Source organism: Grampus griseus (assembly GCF_964374135.1).
Source record: "Grampus griseus genome assembly, chromosome: 13".
In the NCBI taxonomy this organism is placed as follows: Eukaryota; Metazoa; Chordata; class Mammalia; order Artiodactyla; family Delphinidae; genus Grampus; species Grampus griseus.
This window is the reverse complement of record NC_139007.1, coordinates 31184837-31207556: the sequence shown is the minus strand read 5'-3', so window position 1 is coordinate 31207556 and position 22720 is coordinate 31184837.

Sequence of the window (22720 nt, the reverse complement as noted above, 5' to 3'; positions counted from 1 at the left end):
CTCAGTAACATTCAAATTTCTATAGAAATGCTGTCTTTTTATATCTACCATCACAGTTACTGTCAAGAACTAGACTTCAATCAAGTAAGTAATACATTTCCTAAGATTTGAAATTTCTTTCCAGTTACCATTTTTTTCTAAACTTATACTTAACATAAAAATCACTTGTGACAAATTAACATTAAAGCACTATTAAATACCCAACTGAAATAACATTTTGATGAAATAAAAAATAATAGAATCATTATGAATAATAGTAGCCCAATATTTTTTTGTTCAAAGCAACTTACCTCACTTCTGATTTAGACAATATAATAAGTCCACAGATTACCTTGCAGGGCATTTCTACTGAGCTAAGACCAATCACAAGGCTCAGTTTAGATCTACTGATTATTGAGCAAACATTACTACTAAAAACGCTTATTATAAATGAATAAAAGATTCCAAATGGTTAGAATTCCCTGTTTACTGGAGAACACCATAAACCACAAGTTATTAAGAGTATAGTATTACGGATAGTGACTGCCCCTAAATAAACCTGAAAGCTTGTCATAAAGTTGAAATGATATTCTTATAAATTGACAAAATTAATATACAATTTTAAGTCACAACTGTTTAACCATAAAGAGGGCTCATGGGTGTGCTGCTCTTCTTTTAATTAAATTAAAAAGTCTACTCTGTAGTTATTGATGTGTGAACGTATTTCCACAGAGAATTATTTAAATAAAGAGAAAAGCATTCAAATATAGTCAAATATAATTGTTTAAAGATACTATACATTCATTCATTAGCAGAGTATTCTAATACAAAATCAAAAGTAAAGCATGCCATAGGTAATTATTACTGGCTTAGCTGTCAGTTAGTCAAATCAACTAAAAGGCCAATTATTCTGAGGATACTCAGGGTGGAAAGCTCATGTTGGCATTAGGTCATTTTGAGATAGTTATGGTTCCTTTTTATAGTAAATTAATTTCCCAGCAAAAATATTTGGCATGTAACTGCATATGCTATGACTTATCCTTGTGTTTTAAATCTTTAACATTTGGAGAAAAATGTAATATTACCTATAAAATGAAAGTAAGATAGTAAAACAAAAACAGATAATAAAAATTTCACATTAAGTTAGAATATTTCCTTTTTTTCTAGTTTCATCATCAGTATGACTCAAGAAACTCAACATCAAAGGAAAAGTTTTCAACTTAATAATCATATCCATGGTTGACTTCTCAGTATGGATTTGAAGTTGTGTGTATATGTTAAAATAATGCATTAAAAATACTAAAAAAAATTTAGGAAGTGTTTTCAAATTAGAAAAAGCACTAAATTACCACATATTAGAAAGCCTACGATAAGTATCAGAGGTAGAAAATGCTGTGTCTAAAACTGAGATAATATATTTATAAGTATAGCCTTCCTTAATCTCAAAATTTAAATTGTGCAGTGACCCTGGTATATTAAGTTCCTCCCCTAGGCTCTGCCCATATTCAGCATCAGGTTATTGTAAATACTAGCACAATGAGAAATTGTTTTGGATGGTCAGTCCCTCCTGGATACTACCTGGGGTCCCTATTCACTGTCCACCGTGCCACTTAGCACCAGATTGTCACCAACTGCCTTCCTGTCCCCGCGGTGGACTGTATCCCAGACAGCAACGAGTGTGACTTACTCATTGCTCTAACTCCAGCACTCCAACTCTTAACACAAGTGTATTTGGGTTAAATGAAATAAACACCTAAAAAAATGATAGTCAATGGTTCTCAAATCTAGCAGCATGATAGAATTACCTGGAGAGTTTTTAAAATGTTTATGCTCACACCACTTAAATCTGAATCTCTGGGGTGGGAGGCTCTTGGGATCTGTTTTAAAAATCTTGCTAGATAACAGGAGCTGAGGGGAGTGGGAAGGGCGGTTGTAATTTAACAGGCATAGAGTTTCCGTTTTGCAAGATGAAAAGTTCCGGAGATCTGTTTCACAGCAATGTAAACATAGTGAACACGACTAAACTGTACACTTAAATATGGTTAAGATGGTAAAAATTTTATATGTGTTTTCTACAATAAAAAAAAAAATTTTTTTAATCTTCCCAAGTGATTCTACCGTGAAGCCAGGGTTGAGAACCACTGTTAAGTATTGAATACCGGGAGAATGTTAGTGTCCCCCACAACCAGTGCTGTTTGTTGAGTGGGAGGGAGGGAGAGAAGAGGAGAGACTTCAGTCTTTTCTAATCAGTTCCCCAACTGTGTACCAAAAACCACTTCTTCCTAAAAGAAGGAGTCTAGGCCTAAATAATTTCAGAAAATCGAAACCCCTTACCCAGAATCAAAAGGCATGTTGGAATACTTAAAAAGTTAGGAAATCCTGCAATCAAGAAACCTGTTCAACTTACTTGTTTCCAAGACTTATTTGACTATACAGATCTCCCTCAACTTACAATGGGGTTACATCTGGAGAAACCGGTTGTAAATTGAAAATATCGTAGTTTGAAAATGCATTTAAGTCCGCTCACCTACTGAACATCATAGCTTAGCCTAGCCTACCTTAAATGTGCTCAGAACACACACATTATCCTACAGTTGGGCCAAATCAGCTAAGACAAAGTCCATTTTATATTAAAGCGTTGAATATCTCATGGCATTTACTGAATACTGCACTGAAGGTGAAAAACAGAATGGTTGTATGGGAACAGAATTGTTGTAAGTGTACCCACTGTTTACCCCCATGGGAGCAAACTTGTTGTAAGTGTATCGTTGTTTACCTCCCCTCCCCACCTCCTCCCCCAGCCCCCTCCCAGTGATCACATGGCTGACCGGGAGCTGAGGCTCACTGCTGCTGCCCAGCATCACAAGAGAGTATCTCAGCGCATATCACTGGCCTAGGAAAAGATCAAAATTCAAAATTCGAAGCATGGTTTCTACTGAATGCATGGTTTCTACTGAATGCACGCTTTCACACAATCATAAAGTTGAAAAATCGTTAAGTCAAACCATTGTCAGTCAGGGATTATCTGTATGATTATAAAGAACACTTCCCATCAAAATGGCTTCTAATACTTGAAAATGATATGCAGCACAGAGCAAGGCTGACTCAAAGAGTAGGAAAACAAGACAGTAGTGATTACAAACCATCCCTAACGCAACATACTATCTATAGTGTCCAAACATGCATTCACAGTTATTGCACTGTATTACTTTATTCTTTTTGGATGCTGTTGTTTTGTGGTGGAGATACCTACTGCCCTGACCCTCTATCATATATTCACAAGGCAAGGTTCTCACGTGTCCTGATGAACACGGCACTGGCCTGACCCTGAACGATGCTTCTTACCATTACTCACAGCAAGTTGCATACCACGCTATATCCTGTTTCAATTCAATGCTCCTTCCTTACATATATCACAGGACAGTGTCATACATGAACTCAGCTGTTGAACAATATATTCACATGTTAATCAAAATTTGTGGAGTTTTTTTGGGTTTCTTTCAGTCCTATTTTATGTTTTTATTTTATATTGGAGTATAGTTGATTTACAACGTTGTGTTAGTTTCAGGTGTACAGCAAAGTTATACATATATCTATTCTTTTTTAGATTCCTTTCCCTTATAGGTTATTAGAGAGTATTGAGTAGAGTTCCCTGTCCTAAACAGTAGATCCTCGTTGATTATCTATTTTATATATCATAGTGTGTATATGTTAATCCCAAACTCATAATTTATCCCTCCCCCCTTACCCCACCGTTCCCCTTGTGAGACACAGCTTGAGAACTGCACCAGAGGAGGCTGGACCTGTTTTAGATATGGCTATATCTGCCACGGTGTGTATGTGTATAATACACACTGTGGGTGGTTTGGGGAAACACAGATTTTGCATCTGTCCTTGCTACCCTTAAACCAGCACTTTTGTGACAGTGATTCTACAACAATTTACTTGATTCTATGCCATTTCTCTCAGTAAAGGAAACAGCATCTATATTCTAAAACCAGAAGCAATGTAGTCATGAAAAGGAACCTATTTTAATGCTTTACATAAATATTTTATTGTCTTTGAATACAAAAGAGATACAGACACTTCTCAAATTTTATTTGGTCAAGGCATAAATTCGATGAAAACTACACGACAGAGTAATATTATAAAATCTGTGCACTGCTAAATTCTGTGGTGTATTAGAGAGGCGCATAATTGGGTTCCTTCAATCCAGGCTGCAATCCATTGTGTTCTTTCTTTCACAGTGAACTGCACGTGAGAATAGCCACCAAAAAAAAAAAAAAAAAAAAAAAAACCATCATGATAACCCTGCTTTTCTGTTATTTTGAAACGTGCCTGATACTGCAGTCAACTTTGCAGCGTGGTTATTTAATAGAAGTGAAATTATAACAGTACAATATAAAAGAGTCCTGACTTGAACCAGGAAAAGCAATCCCCAAACTTAAATCAGTTGAAATTTATAACTCCCCCAACACCACCATAAGTAATGAAGACGTTCATAATATAATATTAAATATTGAACATCTATCTTAGGTAATTTTAATGAGAAATGATACTTTGAAACCTAATTGAGAATAAAATTCAGCGACGGTTTTTTTTTTTTGCCACATCTAGATTAATAAGTGGGTTTTACCATTTTTACTGGGTTCACCAGTCAAGTTAGCAGAAAAAGAGAGAGAGAGAGACAGAGAAAGTCTACGCACTCATGTACACAAAAAGATCTTAAGCTCGTTGTTTATCTAGTTTGACTGTAGACAGAATTTTTTTCACTTATTTGAAACACCCAACTGAGGTTGATGTAGTTTTAACATGTCTTAGTGCTCTTTATGTTTCTAATACTGACACCTTTCTTTTTTCGGATGATATGCAAACCATAGGTAATAGATTAAAACACAATTCATTGATTGAGAAAAGTTAGATAATATTAGAAAATGCAATCATTGTTCATTTTGTTGCTATTGAGGAATTAAAAACACAATCACTTTATTTCATGAGGTTGAGTCGTTGCAAATTTTGTAGATCATCTCTAATTTTTTTAAAAAATACACAATGTTAGAAGCTGAATTAAATAAAGGTTTGGGGGCTTATGTATCTTAACATGTACGCAACACATGTATTTGAGGAGTTTGATTACATTGGTATCTTGATTTCTGAGACCTGTCTTAGAATCTGAAGCTGTTAAATTCAAGTGTTAAAAAATATAAAAACCAAGCAAAGGTCTGTTCTCTTAAGCAATGGCTTTGTTCTTCTTAAGTTATGTTGTTGTATTAAGCTATATTGTCTCTGCATGCAAGTGGGAAGGAGAAACAGAGATAGCAATTTTCCCTGGAGTATTTAACACCTCCCCCCCCTCAAAAAAAAAAAAAAGTAACAATTTTAAAAGTAAAAGAATAGGAATTCCCTGACAGTCCAGTGGTTAGGACTCAGCACTTTCACTGCCGTGGGCCTGGGTTCAATCCCTGGTCGGGGATCTAAGATCCCGCAAGCTGTGTGGCCCAAAAACAAGAAAATAACAATAAAAGGAAAAGAATAGCAGTGGATTCATAAACTAAATATTCTTAAACACATTCATTTACTTGCATTATAAACACTGCTCCAATAAACTAGATCTGATTGACCGAAGAAAACATAAAGTATCCTTATCATTACTGTATTAAAGGGTATTTTTCTTACAGAAAAACACAAATTACAGTTTTATACAATAACCTTAACAAGTTTCACAAACATCGTTCCAAAGTCCATCATCCAATAAGAGAAAAAGTAATTTTCTTTTTCAAGGTGGTGCACATTTCACTCTGGGAGGGGTCAGCAATTTCTGGCTCCAAATACTAAGGCACATTCTGGCTTGTGCCCCAAAAGGCCATGTCATTCTTACACAACTTAATCACCGGCTACACGGAGGAAAGCAACACTGCAATCTTTCTCATCATTTTAATGAGGACCCCTGGCTATTCAGTCATTGAAATATAATTGATTTGCTCCCCTCTTATTTTCATAATAGACACTCCAACCTAGACCACGTTTATTTGGCTATAAGAAATGTCAGGAAGAATTGGAACTTTTCTATGTGTCCCCATTAAAACTGAAAACATGCCACCCTGTCTTTTACATGAACTGCAATCATTTTGCACTGGTCTCATTATGCAATTCAAGATGCAAATGTTCCAGTCGCCCTTCTTACCGAACTGCAAGGCCAGGAAAATAAGCACACCAAAAATGTCTAGTTCTATCTGTACCTTTTTCTTCCAGTTTAGTGTTACTTGCTCAATATTTTAGAAAACAGGAAATAGGAATAATAAGTATAAATGTTACCAATGTTACTGATTTTTAGTAATATTGCAAAGTAGGACTGATATCTTTCTTCTTAATAATTAACCTATTTTTATAAAAATGCAACATTTTCTTCCTCAAAATTACATAACCTAAGGATTAAATAAATGTCATCTGCAAATTAACATTTATGCTGAGAGTCTGAGTTTGCAAAACTGATGTGCAAAATTAATTACTGTAATCTTTAAAACTATGTGAGCCCTGTGAATTATTATTTTATATTGTGGAGCTTTTAAACTTACATCAGTTAAAGCTTAAACAATCAAAAACTATTTGATAATGTAAAACTTTATATAAATACAAATTTACTAGTTAGTCCACCATAGAAAATAAACCCCTATAAAGGAAGCTAAGCATCTTGCCATCAGAAATGTTTTTCTTAACATGGAATGTTCAGAGTTGAGATGTCATCCATCAGATTAAGTAATAATTATTCCATTTAGTTCTATTTCAGTTAAGATAAATTTCTACTCGTTATTGGCAAAAGTGTTGGGGGAAAAAGATTGCCATATTGTTACAAAATTTTGGAGGGGAATTTAGTAATATTGGTTATTTTAATGGTCATTCTTTTTTACTCAGCAATTCCACTTCCATGAATATATCCTTGAGCTGAACAACTGCATACACGCATACACACACATATACACAGATGTTTGTATACACAGATACATATACACAGATGTTTGTTGCACCATAGTCCATATTTGCAAAGAAAAACATTGATAACAAACCAAATGTACGGCCACAGATATACTGTTAAGTGAAAGATAACATTGCACAAAGTACATGGAGTGTAGTCTCTTTTCAAAAAATCATGTACAGGTAAATGTATGCATTAAAAATCTAGAGGAATATACAACACATTGTTACCAGTGATTATCTCTATGGGATTAAATTAAAGAGTTCTACTCCATACTGCTTGAACATTTGTGATTCATTCATTCATTCAACCAATATTTATTAAGCACCTACAATGTGCCGAGTAATTTTCTAAGTGCCAGGGATATAACAGTGAACAATACAAAGTCATGAGCTTATGTTACTATTAAAATCAAAAGAAACAATAAAAATAAAGTTTAGGAATTTCAGTTATTACAAGAAAATAAAGGGACTTCCCTGGTGGTCCAGTGGTTAAGAATCCGCCTTCCATTGCGAGTTGCAGCGATGCGGGTTCGATCCCTGGTCAGGGAACTAAGATCCCACATGCCACAGGGCAACTAAGCCCGCGTGCTCTGGAGCTCGCGCGACACAACTAGAGAGAAACCCGCGCACCGCCACGAAAGATTCCAGGTGCCGCAACGAAGGTCCCTCATGCCGCAACTAACACCCAGTGCAGCCAAATAAATGAATTTTTAAAATTCTTTAAAAACGAAAATAAAGAAGTAATAAATATTCATCTCATTATTCCTGTTGAAATTCTTTTCCCTTGTCTTTTTGTTGTTCAAAACTTTTTTTCTAATATTAGACTAATTAATGGCCAAATCTTAATAATAAAAGCCATTATTAAAATAATCTCTTCTAGGGACTTCCCTGGTGGCACAGTGGTTAAGAATCCACCTGCCAATGCAAGGGACACGGGTTCGAGCCCTGGTCCGGGAAGATCCCACATGCCGCAACTAAGCCCATGCGCCACAAATGCTGAGCCTGCACTCTAGAGCCTGTGAGCCACAACTACTGAAGCCTGCTTGCCTAGAGCCAGTGCTCTGCAACAAGAGAAGCCACTACAATGGGAAGCCCGCGCACCGCAACAAAGAGTAGCTCCCACCCGCTGCAACAAGAGAAAAGCCCACGCACAGCAACGAAGACCCAACGCAGCCAAAAATAAATAAATAAATAAATAAAATTTATTTTTAAAAATCTCTTCTAGGTCCGACAATTTTATTTTAAAAAGATTGCATAATATTTTATCATCCAAAACTTAAACAGTTTTGTTAGTAAATATCTGAAAATGCAATTATATGAGTAATGAAATACACTTGAGATTTCATTAGAAATACTTTATATGAAAGTGATAGGATAACTAAGATAGACAAATATGACTATGTAACCACACCTGTGAATATTTTAATAAATCTTAAATAATAACCATAGGTATTTTCACCTATATAACCACAAGATAATATTAAGTTTATGGGTCTGTAATATTTCAATACCCCCTTAATTTACCACTAACATACCTTAGAAATTTTTAAGACTGATATTAATATTGCAAGAGTATAGACAATTTTATAAAAACTATTCTAAGTTTATTGTAAAACATATAAAGGTTAATATTAATTCATATGTTTCAATTTTATTAAAATCTGGTAGGTAGTCCCTCACAATTTTCCTAATGTCATATTTTCCCTCTTAAATTAATATAAAGTATCTAAAGATTTATTCTTATAAGTTATTTGATTTCAGTGAAAACTCATTACACTTACTAAAGATAAAATTTTTAGAAAGCACCTAGGGTTCATATTCAAGATGTTTTAAGCAAATTATAACCAATCACCACCAGAATGGCCTAACAGACAGATACAACATACATAAAGGGGGAAAATCAAAAAACTCTAAATACCTACTAAGCAACCTTGTAATATAATGCCATGGTCCACTGACAGTGAGACTAATAAATGTGAATGGAAAGGATTTTACACTTAAAACAGCATCTATTCAGCAAGTAGATTCATTTGAATAAGACGAATTACCTAGCCATAAACTCCCCTAAATTCAAATACTTGTGCTGCAGCTAGCTGTAATTGAAAGAATTGTCACTAGATGGCAGTGTGGGTCGAATAGCCAAATGTTTACAAGTTAGCTCTTCAAATTTGGTACCAGACTCAGACGGTAGACTCTTTGTTATCATCAAAATTAGGTCTCTTTGTGAATAAAGAACACATAACCAAAACATAAGAAAAATAGTATGTAAAAGAGCAAGATTTTAAAGAAAAAAATACTCTACGCAAGTTGGCTGTGCTGTTTGCCTTTCTTAGTGTCTCAAACTTGAGAATGTTTTTGACAGCCTTGAGAAAACTTTAAAATTTTCATTTCAAATCACTGCTTCTACCCTTGAGATTCCTAATCAGAGGTCTTAGATGTAACAGAGGCTCCATTTTTAAGAACCATTTAAGGCCATTCTAACACAAGTGATCCATGAGAACCACTGCTCTAAAACTTGAATCCCCAAAGAAGTGGCACATTTGCATAATGAGCTCCAATCTAGTCACTCAGGAGGCCACAATCTCCAGCCTCAATCCCTTCCTGCATTGTCTACACATTTGAATTATTGTATTCAAATGTCAGCAGACCAGAGAAACAACCCTGAAGGGGTTCTCACTGGCCAAATTAGAGATAATTTGAACATTAAAATAAATCATGATAGTATGGGATTTTAGCCTTCTAAATAATAAGACATCAAAAGTTCCTACATATTTAAATAAATGAATGAATAAGTTGGAAGTCTGAGGAACAGGATATTTACTTTGGTTCAAAGTACCTCCATACAAATATTTATTAATCACAGAGGGGACGAGAGTAACTTTATGATGGATAAGCCTGGCAAACACCACCATCACTGAGTGATCAAAGAGAATGTCACTGTTGGACAGCAAAGGAAACCATAAACAAAACGAAAAGACAACCTACAGACTGGGAGGAAATATTTGCGAACAATGTGACCAACAAGGGCTTAATTTCCAAAATATACAAACAACTCATACAACTCAATAACAAAAAAAAACAAATAACCCAATCAAAATATGGTCAGAAGACCTAAATAGACATTTATCCAAAGAAGACATACAGATGGCCAATACACACATGAAAAGACACTCAATACCACTAATTATTAGAGAAACAGAAATCAAAACTACAATGAGGTATCACATCACACCAGTCAGAATGGCCATCATTAAAAATCTACAAATAACAAATGCTGGAGAGGGTGTGGAGAAAAGGGAACCCTCCTACCCTGTTGGTGGAAATGTAAATTGGTGCAGCCGCTGTGGAAAACAGTATGGAGGTTCCTTAAAAAACTAAAAATAGGGGCTTCCCTGGTGGCGCAGTGGTTGAGAGTCCGCCTGCCGATGCAGGGGACACAGGTTCGTGCCCCAGTCCGGGAGGATCCCACATGCCGCCGAGCAGCTGGGCCCGTAAGCCATGGCCACTGAGCCTGCACATCCGGAGCCTGTGCTCCGCAAGGGGAGAGGCCACAACAGTAAGAGGCCCGCATACCACAAAAAAAAAAAAAAAAAAAACTAAACTAAAAATAGAGTTACCACATGATCCAGCAATCCCACTCCTGGGCATATATCTGGAGAAAATTCTAATTCGAAAAGATACATGCACCCCAATGTTCATAGCAGCACTATTTACAATAGTCAAGACATGGAAGCAACATAAATGTCAACAGACAGATGAATGGATAAAGAAGATGTGGTATATATACACAATGAAATAACTCAGCCATAAAAAAAGAATGAAATAATGCCACTTGAAGCCACATGGATGGACTTAGAGATTATCACACTAAGTAAAGTAAGCCAGAGAAAGACAACTATCATATGATATGACTTCTATGTGGAATCTAAAATATGATACAAATGAACTTATTTACAAAACAGAAACAGACTCACAGACACAGAAAACAAATTTATGGTTACCAAAGGGGAAAAGGGGTAGGGGAGGGATAAATTAGGAGTTTGGGATCAGCAGATACAAACTACTATATATAAAATAGATAAACAACAAAGTCCTACTGTATAGTACAGGGAACTATATTCAATGTCCTATAATAAACCATAATGGAAAAGAATATGAAAAAGAATACATACATATATATACATATAACTGAATCACTTTGCTGTACACCAGAAACTAACACAACACTGTAAATCAACTATAATTCAATTAAAAAAAATTTTTAAAGAGCATATCACCAGTGATAAACAAAATTGTGTGTCGCTCAATAATATGCAGTAGGAAGAACACTGTCACCGTTCTTCAAAGAGTACCTTTGATATTCCTGCCAAAGATGCACAACTTGAATCTAATTATGAGGAAACATCAGACAAATCCAAATTGAGGGACATTCTACAAAATAACTGTCCTATAATCCTCAAAAGTTTCAGGTCATGAAAGGAAAGACTGAAAAACTATTACAAACTGAAGAAGACTAAAGATACGACACTAAATGCAACATGTGATTCTGAACCAAAGGTTTTTGCTATAAAAGACATTATTGGGGCAATTGCTAAAACTTGAATATTATATGAACATTCAATGTTGTTATCTATCGATGTTAATTTTATGATATTGATGGTTATATAGTGGTTATGTGGGGAAATGCCCTTATTTATAGAAAATACACACTAAAGTATTCAGAAATGATGAGTCATCAGTTTGGCAACTTATTCTCAAATGGTTCAGCACTTTTTTAAAAAGCTATTTTTACTGTATTTCCAACTTTTATAATTTTGTGATTTTTTTCAAAAAAGTAATTCATCAATCTTTTTTTTTCCAAGAAGAAAATTAATACATGCACATTGTAAGCAAAGATGTATAAAGTAAAAGTTAATCATCTTCCTTGTTCTTTGTCCCTATGCTCCACAGAAACAATGTTACCATTTTGATATTTATATGAACATATATAAATATTGAGAGAGAATTCTTCTTGAAGAAAAAATCTCTAGATCCCTGGAAGTAGCAGAAATTAAAAGATACACAAAATAATCATCATGTACATATCCTATTTAACAAATAAGATGGGCCTTGAAACCTTGAAATGCATAACAAAATTCTAAAGTCTATCTGTGGTTTCCCTTAGGTTTTCCCATTAAGGGCATTGAATTATGGGCCCAAACACACAGAATGACTGCATGGAAGCTTCTGAGATTTGGAAAGGAGAGAGGGACACACAGCCTTCTGAAAATGTGGAAACTGGAATATAAGACATTCTCCCAAATGGGGTCTGGCCAGGGCCGTATGGTAAGGTGCTCTCCTCCCACTTGCTAAAAGTATGTGTATTCCTATTTCTATTAAGGCGGTCTTCTGCTACTTTCACTTTTTTCCCAGCTACCTCACCCTGCAGATTCAAAACATACTGATTTCACTAAAATGCCTACTTCTTAGAAATACATGCTGCTACCAAACCACAATATTCAACTCCCATCCTCTAAGCACAATTGGTGCTAAGGGTTTTTTTTTTTTCCCTGTCATGCTTTTTTTTTTTGGATTCTGATTTTGTTATGCCAGTTTTACATCATCTCTGACTTTAATCAGCACGACTTCGTCATGGCAATGACAGAACTACTGAAAAGATGGATCTGAGGACAGAGTCCTGAGGCTTGCCCCTGGAGACCTCCCTTTAGTGGACAGGTAGTCATCCAGGCATGTAAAAGTCCAATAAATGAAAATGTCCTGCAACCCATATTTCTCTATTTTTGATAGCAAGAATTTTTTAAAGATATATTAATGTCAAGTGCCAGGCTAGAAAACAATTAGACTATACCTGTCATATTTTTTCTGACCAATTTGTCTACTAACTCTAACAAAGTTAAATGAAATAGTCTGCCCCAGCTTATTTTTTTTTATAACTTTTTTTTTTTTTTTTTTTTTTTGCGGTGCGCGGGCCTCTCACTGTTGTGGCCTCTCCCGTTGCGGAGCACAGGATCCGGACGCGCAGGCTCAGCAGCCATGGCTCACGGGCCCAGCCGCTCCGTGGCATGTGGGATCTTCCCGGACCGGGGCACGAACCCGTGTCCCCTGCATCGGCAGGCGGACTCCCAACCACTGCGCCACCAGGGAAGCCCCCCAGCTTATTTTCAATGCAACGCATTTTCACTGATGCTTCGTAAATCTTGATTCTGTTTCTAAGTGCAACTATGTCAATTTTACAAAAATCTATCGTAAATCTTACCCAATCTTCTTAGTAATGAAAGAAATGTAAATTAGACAAGAAGTGATGGGACTCCCCTGGTGGTTCAGCGGTTATGAATCCGCCTGCCAACGCAGGGGACACGGGTTCAAGCCCTGGTCCAGGAAGATCCAAAATGCCACAGAGCAACTAAGCCCGTGCGCCACAACTACTGAGCCTGCACTCTACAGCCCGCAAGTCACAACTACTGAGTCCGAGTGCCACAACTACTAAAGCCTGCGCGCCTAGAGCCCGTGCTCCACAACAAGAGAAGCCACCACAATGAGAAGCCCGCGCACCACAACGAAGAGTAGCCCCCGCTCACCGCAACTAGAGGAAGCCCACGCGCAGCAATGAAGACCCAACACAGCCAAAAATTAATTAATTTTTTTAAAAAAAGAAAAGAAGTGATAATGCATCTTTCACCTAGTAAATGTTCAGCGTTTGTGGTAAATTTCTAGTGTTGTTGAAAATGTAGGGACATCAGACTTCTGTGCAACTAAAGGTGGCCTCTCTTGATGACAATCTGGCAGAAGTATCTAAAGCCTTGAAAATGTAGATTGCTTTGTCCCAAAATTTCCTCTTCCCAGAATTTATCCTCAGGTCATCATGGATATGCACAAAGATATAGCTACCAGTAGATTTACTCAGCATGTTTAAAATAGGGAATACAGGATAACATGCTAAAAGCCCTAAAACAGAAGATTCGTTAGATGTACGTCTATACAATGGAATACTAGGCAACCACTTAAATTATGTTGTAAAACGTTTAATATCCTAGAAAGGTGGACATAATTGGGGGAAAATGCAAAACAGAATACCTAATATGATCCTATTTTGTGTGTGGGTGTGTGTGGGTGTGTGTATATATGTGTTTGTGTGCATGCACGCACAAGCGACTAAAATGTATGTATCAAAACAGGCAGAGTGTTTGTCTATGGATGATGAAGTTAAAGGAAATTTTTTATTTCATTCCATTTGATTACCTATGTTTTCTAAATATTCAATGCCCATGTATTTTATAAGGAGAAAACGCAATTAACAGCCACTGTCTATTGTAAACACTCTCTATTCCTACAGGCATGGCTGAAACTAATACAGTGCAAGTGACCTGTTCCTCTTTTTCTCCTCTTACTATCCCTTGTATTTTGTTCTAACTTTCTTATAGCCCTTTCACATTCTGCTTCATATATGCCTCAATATGATTTTACTTCCTTCCTAAATAGAAGAGTCTTTGAAGTCTAAAAATGGATTTTACATCTCTTTATATCTCCACCACCATGAAGCATATTATCTTATTATATGAGAGAAGATACATAAATAACTTCTGGAAAAGGGAATGAATAAATGAATACCTACTGAAGTGCAGATTAAATGGGGATAAACACTTTTCCAAAAGAAAAATCCATTGGTAGTGTCTATGGTATCATGGGTGTTTGACATTCAAAACTGTTGGGGGGCTCAGCTTGCTAGAAAGAAGAGGGTTAAGCAGATCTGAACTAGGGGGCTTCTGGACTGCTAAAGAACAGAGGAAAGGGAAGGGGGCTCTGGCGGCGGGTGTTTTACCTCCAGGGTCTCAACGAGCCTCCCAGCATAACTGCCTGATAATCCACTACAACTCCTGTTTGCAGACAGGTGAGCCACAGACATTGGCCTACTCTTGCCTCAGGTGTTTCCAGAATCATCCCATTGGTAAAGCTATGGACCTGGGATACAACTTCTGTGCATGTGCAGGGAATATCCACACTCTCTTGTTTCATGGCGAGCCCTTGTCAACCCAGGAAAGAGAGCTCCACAGTGAGTATCTTATGATCAAGCACTTCATCTCCCAAAAGATCTCTTTTACTGTAGCTCACCTCTCTTCCAGGTTCCCAGCTCAAATTAAAAAAAAAAATTGTAGTTCTTGTTAATCTTTTTCCAGGCACCTTTTTTCTATTTCAGGCATTCTTATAAAAATAAGACTTCAGTTCTAAGGGCAGGCATTTGGTCCTTTCTGGCAGGGACTCCTGCCCTGGGCAAGCACACTTGATGATCACACAGTACATGGTCCCTTCTCTCATGACCATCTGCTAGACTGGCTTTCTGCCCATTTACAAGCTCACTGAGTTGTTTCACTAAGACACAGGTGCCAGACTATCATGGGTCTAAACGAGCAGCCCACATAATACAGCAAAATGTTCCTCTCCCCTTCAGGAAGATCCTTCCCCATGAGAGCCTTAAAGTAGTGTCACCACATGACTTCTGAAGCTTGATTAAAGCCAGAAACATGGGGGAGCCAAAGAAAATATTGTAAGAATCAAACCCTGAGAGACGAAGGGTCACAGAGCAGAGCAACAGTGTCTGTGCCAGCTATGGTGCAGGTAGAGGTATGGGGTGGACAAGAATCCTAGGGCTCTAGAAGGAAAGAAGTCACTCCCACACCCACCCCCGAATTGATTTAAAATCAAGGGAGAAAATATGAATTGTGTGTGTGACTCTGCCTTAACCTACAGCAGAGAGAAGAACAAGTATCATGGGAGTTAAAGCCAAAGACATGAGTATGTGACCCAACTCTGCCCCTTGATGAGACTTTCAGGCAGCCTCTGAATCTCAGTGTTCTTAACATTGCCTTTTATGATCCACCCTTGGAAGTCACATCATGTCACTTCCACATATGCTACAGGTAGAGGTAGTTACAAAGCTCTACCCCACTGACTCATGTTGACTCATGTCAACAATGAATTATAAGAAGAGCATGAGGGATGAGATATAGTTTCTCCATCTTCAGAAAATACAACCTGCCATGCCATACAAGGTGGATATAAGGACTGAATGAAATCATTCACATTCATTTTATAAGCTGTAAAGCACCATATAAATGTTAGTTATTTTTATTACAATAGTAGTAATAAAATGTTATATCTTTTATTTCAGCTTACTACAGGAATTAATTTCTAAAGATGGGGTGAAATGGGCGCAGTGAACTTTAATTAAGAAGGAGCTAAGGCAGGGCTTCCCTGGTGGCACAGTGGTTGAGAGTCCGCCTGCCGATGCAGCGGACACAGGTTTGTGCCCCGGTCCAGGAAGATCCCACATGCCGCGGAGCGGGTGGGCCCGTGAGCCATGGCCACTGGGCCTGTGCATCCGGAGCCTGTGCTCCACAACGGGAGAGGCCACAGCAGTGAGGGGCCTGCGTACCACAAAAAAAAAAAAAAAAAAAAAAAAGAGGGAGCTAAGGCAGTAGTAATAGCACAGGAGGCATCTTTACTCAAAGACCAGTGGGACATTATTTAATACCAAAATTTTAAAAGAAAGGTTAATATTTGTCCCATTTCCTAAAAAAGAAATCACCTGGCCTTATTTCTATCTTGTCCTTTCCTGCAATTTAGTAGAACCCAAATGCAAGTCTTAGATTTGCTGCTAAATCAACAGGACACATATGAGGGAGTTGCCTTACTTGGGAGTCCAAATGACCTTTAAAGTTTCTATAAGTTCTAGGAAGTGGAAGAGTCAGTTGGATTCTCCTTGCTTAGTCAATGCATCAAAATTCTAACTATTTATACAGGTCCAAAACTCCAATTTTCTTTTTTTTTTTTTTGGAAGCAGTAGTATAGTAAATCCCCATGAATCCATTAATTAGCTTCAAGAATTATCAACACATGGCCAATCTCATCTCATCTAGATCATTCTCTTATTCCCTTTCCATTTTTTTATACAGTAGGTCCTTGTTAGTTATTTATTTTAAACATAACAGTATGTACATGTCAATCCCAAACTCCGTAACTATCCCTCCCCAGCCCACCCCTGTAACCATAAGTTCATTCTCTAATTCTGTGAATCTGTTTCTGCTTTGTAAATAAGTTCATGTGTATCATTTTTTTAGATTCTTCATAAAAGCGATATCATACTATATTTCTCTTTGACTTACTTCACTCAGTATGATAATCTCTAGGTCCATCCATGTTGCTGCAAATAGCATTATTTCATTCTTTTTAATGGCTGAGTAATATTCCATTGAATATATGTACCACAACTTCTTTATCCATTCCTCTGTCGATGGACATTTAGGTTGCTTCCATGCCTTGGCTATTGACGAAATTCCAATTTTCAACTTACAAATGTCCTTACTGGAAGAGTGGCAACACAGATTAAAGAGGATGAAAGAAAGGAGAGAGAAATATTGCCCATACCCAAATGCTCCCTGGGTGGGTGGATGAGAAGATTGCAGGGCTTGGGGTTTAGGTCGCATCTAAGGTGAATCCTACAGAATGGACTGATCAAGGGGCTGGGGGGGTCCCATTAAGTGCACCTAATTAAAGGAAGTTGGGATCTAATCCCTACCTGAGATCCAATATCCTCAAATTATTCTCCTGTTTCCTTGGTAGTCTCTCTTCCCATCTCAGCCCCCTCAGCAAGATAAGTATTGGAAAGATAGAGGTTTCCTGAGGCTGTAATTATTTGACTGTCACCACTGTTAGCATTAGAGAACTCTGCCTATCAGCTGTTAGTAATCAAAATGACGCAGGTGGTTATTTCTCAGTGAAAAAAGCAAGCTTCAGAATAGAGTATGCAACCATTTCTGTACAAAGAAAATAACATATATTCGTATATACATATTTATTCATTCAATCAATAAATACTTGACAAGTGAATGTACATGCGTCCATGTGCCTAGAACATCTCTCTGAGAGGGCACGTAACAAACTGGAGGCAGTTGTGCACTCTAACAAGGGCAACTGGGAGGGCAAGGAGACAGGGGAAAGGAGGGAGACTTTGTTTTCACTAAATTTACTTTTGTACTTTTAGACTTTGTATAATGGACATATATTACCTATTTTTAAAAACTGTTGGAAGTTACTCTGGGATAACTTGTGACCAGTGTGGTTGCACATGTACTCGCATAGGCCTCCCTGATAGGAGAAAGAACCCCAGGCTTCTCATGCCAAAGTTTTTTCTCATGGTAGTTTTGTACTGGTTTCTATTTAAAGTGCCTCATAAAAAGTAGCATCATAGGGACTCCCCTGGTGGCGCAGGAGTTAAGAATCCGCCTGCCAATGCAGGGGACACGGGTTCAATCCCTGGTCTGGGAAGATCCCACATGCCTCGGAGCAACAAAGCCCGTGCACCACAACTACTGAGCCTGCGCTCTACAGCCCGCGAGCCACAGCTATTGAGCCCGCGTGCCTAGAGCCCATGCTCCACAGCAAGAGAAGCCACTGCAATGAGAAGACCACGCACCGCAACGAAGAGTAGCCCCTGCTCACCGCAACTAGAGAAAGCCCGTGCACAGTAACAAAGACCCAATGCAGCCAAAAATAAATAATAATAATAAATAAAGTAAAACACTTTAAAATTTTAGAAAGTAGCATCATAAAGAGTTTTTAATTTGTCTTAGCCTGGGTTATTCTGAAAGCAGAACTTAAAACAAAAGCTTAAGTGTAAGCAGTTGAATTAGGAGGTGATCCCAGGTTGCAGAACGCAGGAGAGGGCAGCTAAGGACAGGAGGGGAAGCCACTCCAACGATGAGCTCCTAGTTGGCCTCAGCTTGGACCACTGTTCTCCGTGACCCTGTGCAAACGTCTAAGAAGCCTTATGAAGAGCATGTGAGAACCAGGCTGGGAGATGAGAGAAGGAAGTAGTTAGCCATCAGCTCTCATCCTTCCTGGTCAAGGTTTGCCCCCAAAGGCTTCCTGTACCTGCACATGGACACTTACAAGCACCTACAGGATTTCCTAAGATTTCCCACCTGCAGGTGTCAGCAAAACCCCGGACAGGAAGCAAGAGGTGCTCACTGCACAGGTCTGGGGCGAGGCACTGTTGGGATGCACCCGAGTGAGGCTGGCTGACGCCCACTCAGAGCTGGTCAGCACGGCAGTGGCTGGAATCAGAGGGGAGGCAGAGAGGTGTCTAATATGTTCTTAAGAACCTCCTTCATTGGCAAACTTTGTATTATTTTCATGTCCCTGGCCAAAAAAAAAAAAAAGCATTAATTTTGTACTTTTGAAGAGGACTTTAATATATAAAAATATTGCCAATTGTTCATATACATAAACAGTATTTCTGGAAGCGTACTCAAGAACATTTATACTAGTATTTCCATGCAGGAGAACTGGAGGTCAGGGATGATTTGCACCATGTATCTTCTTACATCTTCAATTTCAAGTCATGTGAATGTATTATCCATATTACACATTGAAAATAAAATTACTTTTAAAAGATAAAAATATAAAACACATAAAATTAAAACATCACATTTTAGAAATGTTGCACAGTAGTAAAAGAAAGAAAAATACAGACTTTTTATTAAAAATGGAAATTTGAATATATACATTTATCCCCACTCTATCTGAAACCCTATAAAATGAGAGTAAAGTGCTGTTTTAAAGCATAAACCAACAAAACAAAGGCAACAAAAGAGAATAGAACATTAACAAAATTTGGAAGCTGGACAGTGGATGGATGAATGGTAACTGACCTATTCGACTGGAGAAAGCTGAAACCTAGGTGAGCAGAGGGAGAAACCAAAATGTACACAGATTTGCATCATAGAATTGCAGACATACTCAGGAATTAGAGGAATAGATACCAATGAAAGAAGAGTGAAGACGGGCTAAAACCAGGATAGTGGGTTTAAGTCAGTTTAGGAAGAAGGTGACCTTGGATTCCCCTCTCACTGCATGCAGCTAGGGCTGCCCCCTCCCATCCCAGTAGAACAATGGAGAGGACGAACCAGAGGGACTCTTGTCTGCTTTGAGGGACACAGGGCAGAGCTGGGGACAGAAATATCTATTAGAAATGAGGAACTAAGTCTATATACTGAAAGGTGAAGCCCCCAAGGCCCTTCCCCCACTCAGCTCCAAAAATGCTAACAACTAGGAATTTCTCTCCTTGAGGCAGGAGACAGGAAGGTTCTTCTCCAGAGAATCTGAGCAACCTAACAGAAAAGACCGAAAGATACTGACAGCCAAAGATTCCTCCCAAGAAAGAGCTGAATTAGATCACCCAGAAGGCAAGCCCACAAAGCCACAAGCCCTTCTTCCTCCCTACCCAGAGCTTCTAGTCAGCTTTGTGGTGGCCCTGTTTTCAATAATGAGAGGACTGCTAAGAACCATCTAACACTGAGGAAAGCCAGAAACCAAAGGAACTCAGGAGAAACAGACAACACTAAAGAATTCTTTTTTAAAAATGTAAGCAAAAATCTTTAGTATCCTCCAAGAAATCAGAGAATATAATATTGTATCCACAGAACAAGAACATCATGCTATAAAAAAAATATTCAGAGAAATTTCAAGAAAAGTGTTCTTGAAATTAAACGTTATGATAGCAGAAATGAAATTTTCAATAGAAGGACTGAGACTCAAAGGTAAGACAATCTCCCAGAAAGTAGAACAAAAAGTCAAACATATAAAATATTAGAGAGGTTAAACTAGTCCAGGAGGTCCAACATTCAAACAATGGAAGTTTCAGAAAGAATACAGAGGGCTTCCCTGGTGGCACAGCGGTTAAGAATCCACCTGCCAATGCAGGGGACACGGGTTCAAGCCCTGGTTTGGGAAGATCCCACATGCCGCAGAGCAACTAAGCCCGTGTGCCGCAAATACTGAAGCCCTTGTGCCTAGAGCCCGTGCTCCACAAGAGAAGCCACCGCAATGGGAAGCCCGTGCACCACAACGAAGAGTAGCCCCGGCTCGCCACAACTAGAGAAACCCCGCGCGCAGCAACGAAGACCCAACGCAGCCAAAAATAAGTAAATTTTTTAAAAAAGAAAAGAAAGAATATAGAAAATGGAGGGGGAGAAAATTATTATTAATAATTCAAGAACAATGCCCCAAACTGAAGGATAAAAGTTTTCAAACTGACAGGGCCCACTATGTGCTCAACACAATGGATTTAAAAAAAAAAAAACTCAAGGCATATCAGTGAGAAATTTCGGAAAACTAGGAACAAAAAGAAGATTAAAAAAGCATGAAAAGGAAAATAGAGGAAATTAGATAGGCATTAGATTTATTTGACATTAACACTGGAAGCTATAGAGTAATAGAGAAATGCCTTTGAACTTCTAAGAGGAACACAGTCCCAATCTAGGTTCACTCAGCCAAATTATCAATCAAGTAGGAAAGGTAAATAAAATACTTTCATATATATAAGCTTTCAAAAATAAACCTCCCATGCACTTTCTCAGGAAGCTGCTGAGAGATGTGCTCCTCCAAAATGAAGACATATACTTCTGGAAAGAGAAGTCCACCTCAAGAAAGAAGAGAGGCAGTCCCCCAGATGAGGATGAAGAGGTATCTGCACACAGGCCTAAGGTCAGTACAGAGGTCCTAGGAGAGAAGTTCTTCAAGAAGACAAAACAGAGAAAACATATGATGTGTTTGAAAGTATTGAGAGAAACTTTAGACTTACGGTGAAGGGATTAGGCGTAAATTAGTGAAGAGTACACAGACAGTGAAATGAATGAAAACAGAGAACAATGATCAACTCCAAGAAAAACAGAGTACAACCAGAAAGGAAATATAATCACGATACCATGTATCGTGTCATGGCTCAACTGTGAAAAATATTTGTTTACATGGTCATAATAATATAAACAGTGAATGCTGGCCTAATCAAAAATCTTAAATGACTACGTTGGGACTGGGGTTGGGGGGATTGATAAGTAGCTGAAGGGGTGGCCATTCACATAATTTAATTAATTAACTGGCCAGATTCTTTTATTCCTCCATGGTAAGACTATAGACAGTGTTTAAGCTGAAATATAAAGATTCTATTCATAGATATAGAGGTAAATATCAAAAGGAAACCAACTGAAGTCATTACCTCCAGACAATAGGAAAATAAAAGGGAGGGGAGAAGACTGAAGAGAACTGATGTTTTATTTAGTAAACCTTGCAGAACGTTCTGAATGATTAATCTATTCGTGCGTTAAATTTTGATATATATTACTTTTAAAAAATTAACAGAAAATCTCTATACATAATTCTTTAACTCAAAGACAACTATTACTGTATTTTATGCTTCCTTCCAGCCTTTTTTAATATAGTCTCATATTTTTCACATATTTCACACGTACATGAATTTTGTACTTTTACTTAAAATATTTTGAGAAATTTTTTTCTAATTCATTCTTCCCATTCTTTTAATAACAATTTCAAGTTATCTTACAAATCAAGCAATAATCAAGTGATAATTACAAATTTAATTTGCTTAGGATAGTGCCATGGACTGAATGTGTCCTTCCAAAATTCATATGTTAAATACTAACCCGCAAGGTGACGGTATTAGGAAGCGAGGCCTTTGGGAGCTCATTAGGTCACAGGGCAGAGCCCTCATGAATGGAATTAGTGCCCTCATAAAAGAGGCCAAGAAAGCTCTGTTGCCCCTTCCACCGTGTGAGGATACAGTGAGAAGATGGTCTAAGAGGAAGCAGGTCCTCAGCAGACACCAAATATGCCGGTACCTTGATCTTGGACTTCCCCAGTCTCTGGAACTGCGAGAAATTTCTGTTGTTTATAAGACACCCAGTCTCTGGTA